This window comes from Colias eurytheme, chromosome 32, assembly GCF_061535395.1.
Source record: "Colias eurytheme isolate Ceu_HAF_F1 chromosome 32, ilColEury1 Martin Lab GWU primary, whole genome shotgun sequence".
Lineage (NCBI taxonomy): Eukaryota > Metazoa > Arthropoda > Insecta > Lepidoptera > Pieridae > Colias > Colias eurytheme.
The window spans coordinates 7,349,293-7,357,384 of NC_143011.1; the positions used below are offsets into that span (position 1 = coordinate 7,349,293).

At 32.1% G+C, this 8,092-nt stretch overlaps 1 long non-coding RNA gene across 1 annotated transcript; it reads left to right on the plus strand.

The window, feature by feature from the left end:
• Nucleotides 1-1,559: 1,559 nt before the first annotated feature.
• Nucleotides 1,560-7,131, plus strand: LOC149895283 (uncharacterized). The gene is made up of 2 exons (XR_016458501.1): nt 1,560-1,619; nt 6,858-7,131. It is a non-coding gene; the product is annotated as an uncharacterized LOC149895283 (long non-coding RNA).
• The last annotated feature ends 961 nt before the right edge of the window (nt 7,132-8,092 follow it).

The window sequence follows — 8,092 nt, forward strand, 5'->3', positions numbered from 1 at the left end:
ACGGGAACTAGTTACTACGTAACACTCTACTGTTATATTCAATCACCTAAAATTATTTCATTAATTTTACTATTTTAAGGTTTGTTCTATCTGTAAAGAAGTCAGTTCATACAAACACACAGTTACTTATAACTCGATATTGAACGAAGTTTATCATAAGCATAAAGGCTATAATTTACCTATGCTTATAATATAGGAAAGACGAACGTGAACGATTTTCTTTTAATCTTTAAAAATTTCTCATAAAATAATTCAGGTTGGCGCCACATTAGTACCATGGTAAATAATTTCACTAGACTTAAGAAATAAACAAGCAAAGGAAAATCTCCCGCAAAGTTATACCGCGCTTTTTCATAAAATTAAACGTTAAAAAATCTACAACATTATCTCCTATTCTATTCACAGTTCACGAAATAAAATCACTCTAGCTATTTTCTCATAATATATTTACTACAATATTAAGATTTAAGCATACATATGGATATAGTGACAGAGAAAGCGACATTGTTTTATATTATGTAGTGATTAATGCTTTTACACTAAACAAAATTACATTTCCATTTAAAATATACAGTAAACTATGCACAAATGGAAGAATTAGATTTATTTTTGTTTATTCGCAAGTAAAGAGCATCTGTATTTAATATTGTCTATAAAAACATTATTATGTATAGGCAGTTAAAACATTATTTTAAACGTAATCGCAAAAATAAAAACGTAGGCTTCCGTCACCATTCGAAGCGAATACATACGCATATAATATGCATAAAGTTTAATATTTACATTTATAGCATTCAAATCATTCAAGTGCTTTACAAGGAAATTTTTAAGGAATTGTAATCTTTGATCAGGTCATTTAATTTCCATTGAAGTGAAAATGGAAACTGAAATGGCTTAGCTTTTGTACCTATGCAGAAAACTTAACGAAACCCTAATCTATATCAATACAAAAATTGACCGAAATTGCGTAGACATTGTTAGATAAATTCATTCTAACAATGCAGCAACAAATGCTATTCTATTCGAGGCCGATATTAATTATCGATCGCCAGCTTCAATATTTTTGGATAGTTACAATATGGAAATTGTTATTTTAATATTAAAATAGGTGATTAAATTACTCGATTTTATTCTGAATTCGATTGATTAAAAATGAAGTAATATACGAACTTTTATTAGGTAAGAAACAGGTAGACACTACACACTAATAATTATTGCGAGTACAAATAATAATGCTAAAAACTAAACAATTTTTCTTGCGTAAAATACAAAATACAGCTTATTATTTCTATCAAATGTATATGATGAGCTTAGTACTTTTACAATAAGACTCTATTCGGCTAGGTTTTGTTCGTACATTTAATGTTTGAAAATATCTCTACTAATATATCTCTATAAAATATCTATAAATGATCTATCTATAAAATATCTCTGCTAATCTATATCACATCACATATAGTTAATTTCCTCCACAGGCACGCAGCACGCTGATCAACCACGCGCGCACGCACACCGGCGAGAAGCCGTTCGCTTGCACCGACTGCGGCAGGGCCTTCTCCCAGCGCACCGCCCTCCGCACTCACACACAGCTCGTGCACCTCAAGCTGCCGCGCGGCAAGGTGCGCACACACACACAGCTCGCATAGACACATATAATACACACACGTTATTTATTTGGTTACAATAAACACATTGCAACATATCAAACTATATTTGTGACCACTATACTATTTGTTTGTATAGAGCGCGGTATGAACAGTGACGAACTTGCGAGCGCACTGATCGTTTCTCTGATATTTCTCTTGTACCGCCTACCGTACTTACCAGCTTATGCCACGTAACACTGGCCACAGGCATTCTATAATGAATAAAACTGTTGTTGATCTATTAATTTATCTAACCTACCATTTTCCATTTTCTACCAAATTTTATCAATTTTTCTACTATTTTCTACCAAATCCGACGTATTTTCTACTAAATTCTACCATTTTACTAATAATTTCTACCAATTCTCTACTAAATCCGAAGTTTTTCTACCAAAACCTCCCATTTCCTATCCTTCCTATCCTTCCCATCATATTATATTTCTACCAAATCCTAACAAATTTTCTACCACATCCTACCGTACTTAAAAAGTTATTCCAGACGCAGCTTTTTTTTTCAAATAGATGAATTCTTAAAACTCTATGTGTACACTCTCCTAACAAGCAACCCGCCCAACTTTTCCGCCCGCTCATGAACTATCGTTTAAGATTATGTTTTCATAGACAAAATGCTCACATTAGCGAAGCGCTATTTGCCGGCTGCGCGAAGCGAGAGAAGGAAACATGAATTTTAAGGAAAAAATTAGCAAAATCGTTGAATTATTTTTTACGTGATCACGTGATTGTGGGACACACACTCGGTAAAATGGACACAGAGCAATGCGCGCGCTAATACATAATCTAAGCTTTAAACACATCAATATTTTGTTTGCTCTTCAATCACAAGTTAATGTAGAGCCATTTTAATAGGCAACATTTGACAGTTCAACAAAATTCAACAACGTAACCTAGTAACGGCGACATAGAATAATATGTTTCCGAGCAGGAAATTTTTGTGTTGTCAGATAATATTGGTCAGGGTTTTGGCGCTATGCTCAACAATTTAGGGCTTAAAGTCACTAATATTTGCACTCCTAACAGTTCATTTAATTATATAATCAAATCACTTGATCATTTCAGCTTTAATAAGAATAATATTGTAATTATACTATATGGAGATAGTTTAAATGTAAAAAATAAGGATATTGATGTAGGATTTCAAAAAATGTTGGAAATTAGTAGTAAGACTAAATGTAAATTTATGTTGTGTACATTGCCATACCTACCTGGTTTGACACAAGAACAAAATAGATTAATTCATAATATGAATTTAAAATTGTATAATGTAACAAATCATCATCGTGATGCATTTATTTACTTTGACATTAATTTGTGTATTAAATCTTTTACTTTGACAAAGAATACAGTGTATCTGCCATCTAGATATAAGCGAGAACTTGCTATGTTAATAGCATATAATATTAACCAGTCTGGTACATGTTCGGTATCAGACCCTGGATCTACTATAATTTTATGTAGTAGTAATTATATACACCAACCTAGTGTTGACAGAAAATCTAGCCCTAAGCTAGATTTAAACTAGTATATAAGACAACAGCTAAGCAGACCTTTTCTATTGTACATCAAAACATTCAAGGCTTGGCTAGCAAATTATTAGAAATAGAATTGTTTTTAAATCATAATAGTATTAAGGTTTTTTGTGTAACAGAACATTGGCTTAAACAATGTCAGTTGTTAATAAATATTGATAATTATAAATTAAAAAGTATATACTTCAGGACATATGCTATTCATGGAGGTTCTCTTATTTTTGTACATAATAGTGTAAAATGCAAAGAACGAACTGACATTGTTAGTCTTTCTGTAGAACGGACCATTGAACTGTCCTGTGTTGAGCTGGAGCGTTACATTATTGTTTGCGTTTATAGACCCCCTTCCAGTGACTATAATATGTTTGAGACAGTCATGGAAGAAATATTAAAGCGTTTAAGTAGGAGTAAAAAAAAAGTTATAGTATGTGGTGATTTTAATATTGATATACTTTTACAAACACAAACGGCAACACGAATTGTTAATTTGTTTCAGTCATTTAATCTGTATAAACTTTTTAATGAACCCACACGAATTACACCTACTTCTGCAACCTGTATTGATAATATATACTGCGACTGCATCTGTTTAGAGAAAAATATTCTCAATACACTCACTTCGGATCACTGTGGCCAGAAAGTAGTTTTTGAATGGGATTGCTTACCTGAATTTAAAAGAATTAATGTTAGGCCTATAACTAAAAAAGGCATTAATAAATTTAGAGATAATATTAATAAAAACCTGCCCGTACTGAATGATCAATCCTGTCATAATAATCCTTGTGAAATGTTTAAAAATCTTTTTAATTTAGTTCATAATGAATTTGAAAAAATATTTAAAGTTAAATCTTTAAATATTACCAAGGATTTACCATTTAGTAAATGGGCGACACCTAGCATACATAGGTGTAGGATCGTTCTTTATGAGTTATATGGTATGAAGCAATATAATAAAGACCCATCTTTTCTTAGATATGTTAGAAATTACTCAAAAACTTTTAAAATTGTTTGTTTTACTGCGAAGCGTTTGTATATCAGAGATAAAATACGCGACTCGGATAATAAAGTTAAAACAGTTTGGTCTATTATTAATGGTGAAATGGGTAAAAGCAAATCAAGTAATACCATAAAACTTGTACATAATGGCATGGTTATTGACAAAAATGCTGATGTTGCGCTTGCTTTTGAAGATTTCTTTAGTAGTGTCCCTGCTAGCATTACTAATAATTTAAACTCGTCTTCAGTACTTGCAGAGACCTTTTTGAGGGACCATGTTGCGGGGTGCAGTACATTATTTCAATTGCGTCACGTAACTGCTAATGATATTGTTACAGCATTTAAGACACTTAATTTAAAAAACACTTGTGATCTTTGGGGAATGTCCGTAAATTTAGTTAATAATATAATAGAAAATATTGCAAACAATTTAGCTTTCATATTTAATAAGTGTTGTGACTATGGTACATTTCCTAATTTACTAAAGCTTAGTAAAGTTATACCTCTATTTAAGAAAGGCGATCAAGAAGACTGTAACAACTATAGACCTATCTCGATTTTACCAACATTAAGTAAGGTATTCGAAAAGTTAATATTAAACCAATTGACTAGTCACTTTGCTTCTAATAATTTGCTGCACACCAAACAGTTTGGTTTCACAAAGGGGCGCTCAACCACAGATGCTGGAGTTGCACTACTAACACATATATATAAGGCATGGGAAAACTCAAAAAATGCTTTGGGGATATTTTGTGACCTCTCCAAGGCATTTGACTGCGTTGAACATTGTACATTATTGCGTAAACTTAATCACTATGGGATTAAAGGACAAGCTCAGAACCTCATAGCCTCATACCTGCATGATAGGATACAAACTGTAGTTGTTAATGGAGAACGTTCTAGCGGTGCGTCAATTAACATTGGTGTTCCACAAGGATCTATTTTAGGACTCTTCTTGTTCTTGGTATATATCAATGATCTACCTTATTATTTACAGGATAGGTGTGAAATAGTTCTGTTTGCAGATGATACCTCATTAATATTCAATGTGGATAGGCATGACCCAAATGTTGACGAAGTGAACAGTACTCTTTTACACATATCCGACTGGTTTACTGCTAATAATTTATTATTAAATGCCAAAAAAACAACTTGTGTTGAATTTTTACTACCTAACGTTAAAAAGTTGAGCAGAAATATTACCTTGAACGGGGAGGTATTACACCCTACAGAATCGACTGTATTTCTTGGGTTAACATTGGACGAGAAACTACAGTGGGGAGCCCATGTCAACACCGCTGCAGGTAAGCTCAGTTCAGCAGCATATGCAGTCCGAAAGGTAAGGCATCTCACCGATGAAGATACAGCTAGATTGGTTTATTTCAGCTACTTTCATAGTATTATGTCCTATGGAATTCTACTATGGGGCAGGGCAGCAGATATAGAAACTATATTTATCTTACAGAAAAGAGCCATTCGCTCTATATATAATTTACGTGCTCGGGACTCACTAAGAGATCTCTTTAAGAATACTGGTATCCTTACTGTACCATCACAGTATATATTTAATAATATTTTGCATGTACACAAAAATGCCGACGTACACACAAGAGTAGGAGATAGACACTGTTATGGCACAAGGAACAGAAATAGAATTGAAATGCCATTTTTCCGATTAGCTAAAGTTAAAAATTCATTTATGGGTCAAGGTATACGCTTTTACAATAGAATTCCTCATAATATTAAAGAGTTTGGTAGTGCTAAATTTAAAACTTATGTAAAAAATATATTAGTTCAGAGAGCCTATTATAGCATTAAGGAATATATGGAAGATGAAAATCCATGGAGGGTTGTCGCGTAAGAACCACAGGACAGTTCTTTGGCATATTATGATATATTATGTAGTTAGATTTAAGTTACAGATTATGTAATATTGACAATATGATTTTAAAAGAGCAACTATGGAGTTTCTTGCCGGTTCTTCTCCATAGATACTGCTTTCCGAATCGGTGGTAAATGTTAAAAATACTTATGTAATGACGATTCGAAAGTGCTACTAAAAGTAGTCTAATTGAATAAATAAATGTTTGAGTTTGAGTTTGAGTTTGTTATTTCGTTTTGTTAGAATTGCACATTTGCAGAACTTTTTTCAATTACGATTACATATTTATAATAATAATGACCGATACAAGTAATTATTTAAAGATTTGATTTGACTGATAAACCATTCTAAACATAATAAACAATTTCTGATTTAAAGAACTGACGTCGCTACAATTTTGTGTCAATAAACCTTTTCTCTTTTTAAATACCAGAGACTTTACTCTAAAAATCGAAATCTGACATCTAGAATCGAATGCATTGATTACTTGTGAATAAAAATTATCATAAATAATTAATAAATGCGTTGTGTTTTTTTAATTATGTATTATACTTCTCTTATTTTGCTCCTTAAATTTACGAAAGAAAGTATATTACGGGGACAGGGATTCGCCTGATGAATTTTAAAATTGACATAGGTGTTTCAAGTTCGATTGACAAATGTTTCAAGTCCGTATCGATTAATTCGCTTTAATCGATGTTTTTAAGCAGGAAGATAAAATTGATAGATGTCAAATGTTGCCTATTAAATCGGCTCGACTATAATATAAATAATTTCACATTTCAGACCAAAACCAAACCACCCGCCGATGCGACGAAGTTCAAAGAAGAACCGCCGATTGTATTCGAATGGACTCGTCAGGGGCAATCGTTCGAATACTTCACTGTAACTGCGGGGCCATAGGGGCAAAATGTATGGCATGTAGGCAGATTTGAAGTGAAACTTCGTTAGGCGCGTTGAGTGTCAAATTTCAAGTCATGATAATACCGTCACGTTAATATAGGCGACGATTTTGGTATTGAATCTTAGTGTTTCGACTGAATAAAGTGTATTTTACATATTTTTGAGTTTTATTTATTTGCTGACCTTCCAAAATGATAATAAAATATAATATTTTGCAAAAAATAATTGATTTTTATTACGTAGTTAATACATTACACTGTCTCAGATTAGATAAAAATTAAAACTATATCAGAGCCAGCCTATTCATAAGTTCGCAAACACACGAAAATTTCTGTTAAATACAGCAATAGAATCATCTATAACGATCATGCATTTAGACCAAACGAACATAGAGATAGAGCAAGAGCATTCTTTCGTGATCTTTTAGTGTAAACGAATACTCGTATTCAGTGTTGAATATTGCATATTGTAGTATATTCTTTTCGAACGCACTAAGAACAACGAAAGAATGCTCTACGCCTGTTTTAAAACAATTTGACATAGTGAGGTTAGGTTAGTATACATCGTAAGTTAGTAGGCATCGTAAAACATGGAATCAACATGGAAAGCTATTATTTTATTGACAAGTGTGACATCTGTGTAATTATAATTTAAAAATCTACAAATATCGAAATCTGTTAAACCTAAATTGTATTGAGTTATTGACTGTAGTCTTATTTATAGTCTTCTTTAAAATATAGGAAGAAATAACATTTATAACTATGTAATGTTGGAACCTCATAAATGAAACAACTCTTTGGGTTGAAGCGTTTTATTAGAATTAAACTTAAAAATAAATACATTTTAATCATACACTAAATCCTACTAATATTATAATTAATGGGAAACTTTGTGAAGATGGATGCATGTTTGTTACTCTTTTACGCAAACACTACTGAACCGAATACAATGAAATTTGATAAGACACAGGCTACTTTTTATTCTGGAAATTTCATGGGAACGGGAACTAGTTACTACGTAACACTCTACTGTTATATTCAATCACCTAAAATTATTTCATTAATTTTACTATTTTAAGGTTTGTTCTATCTGTAAAGAAGTCAGTTCATACAAACACA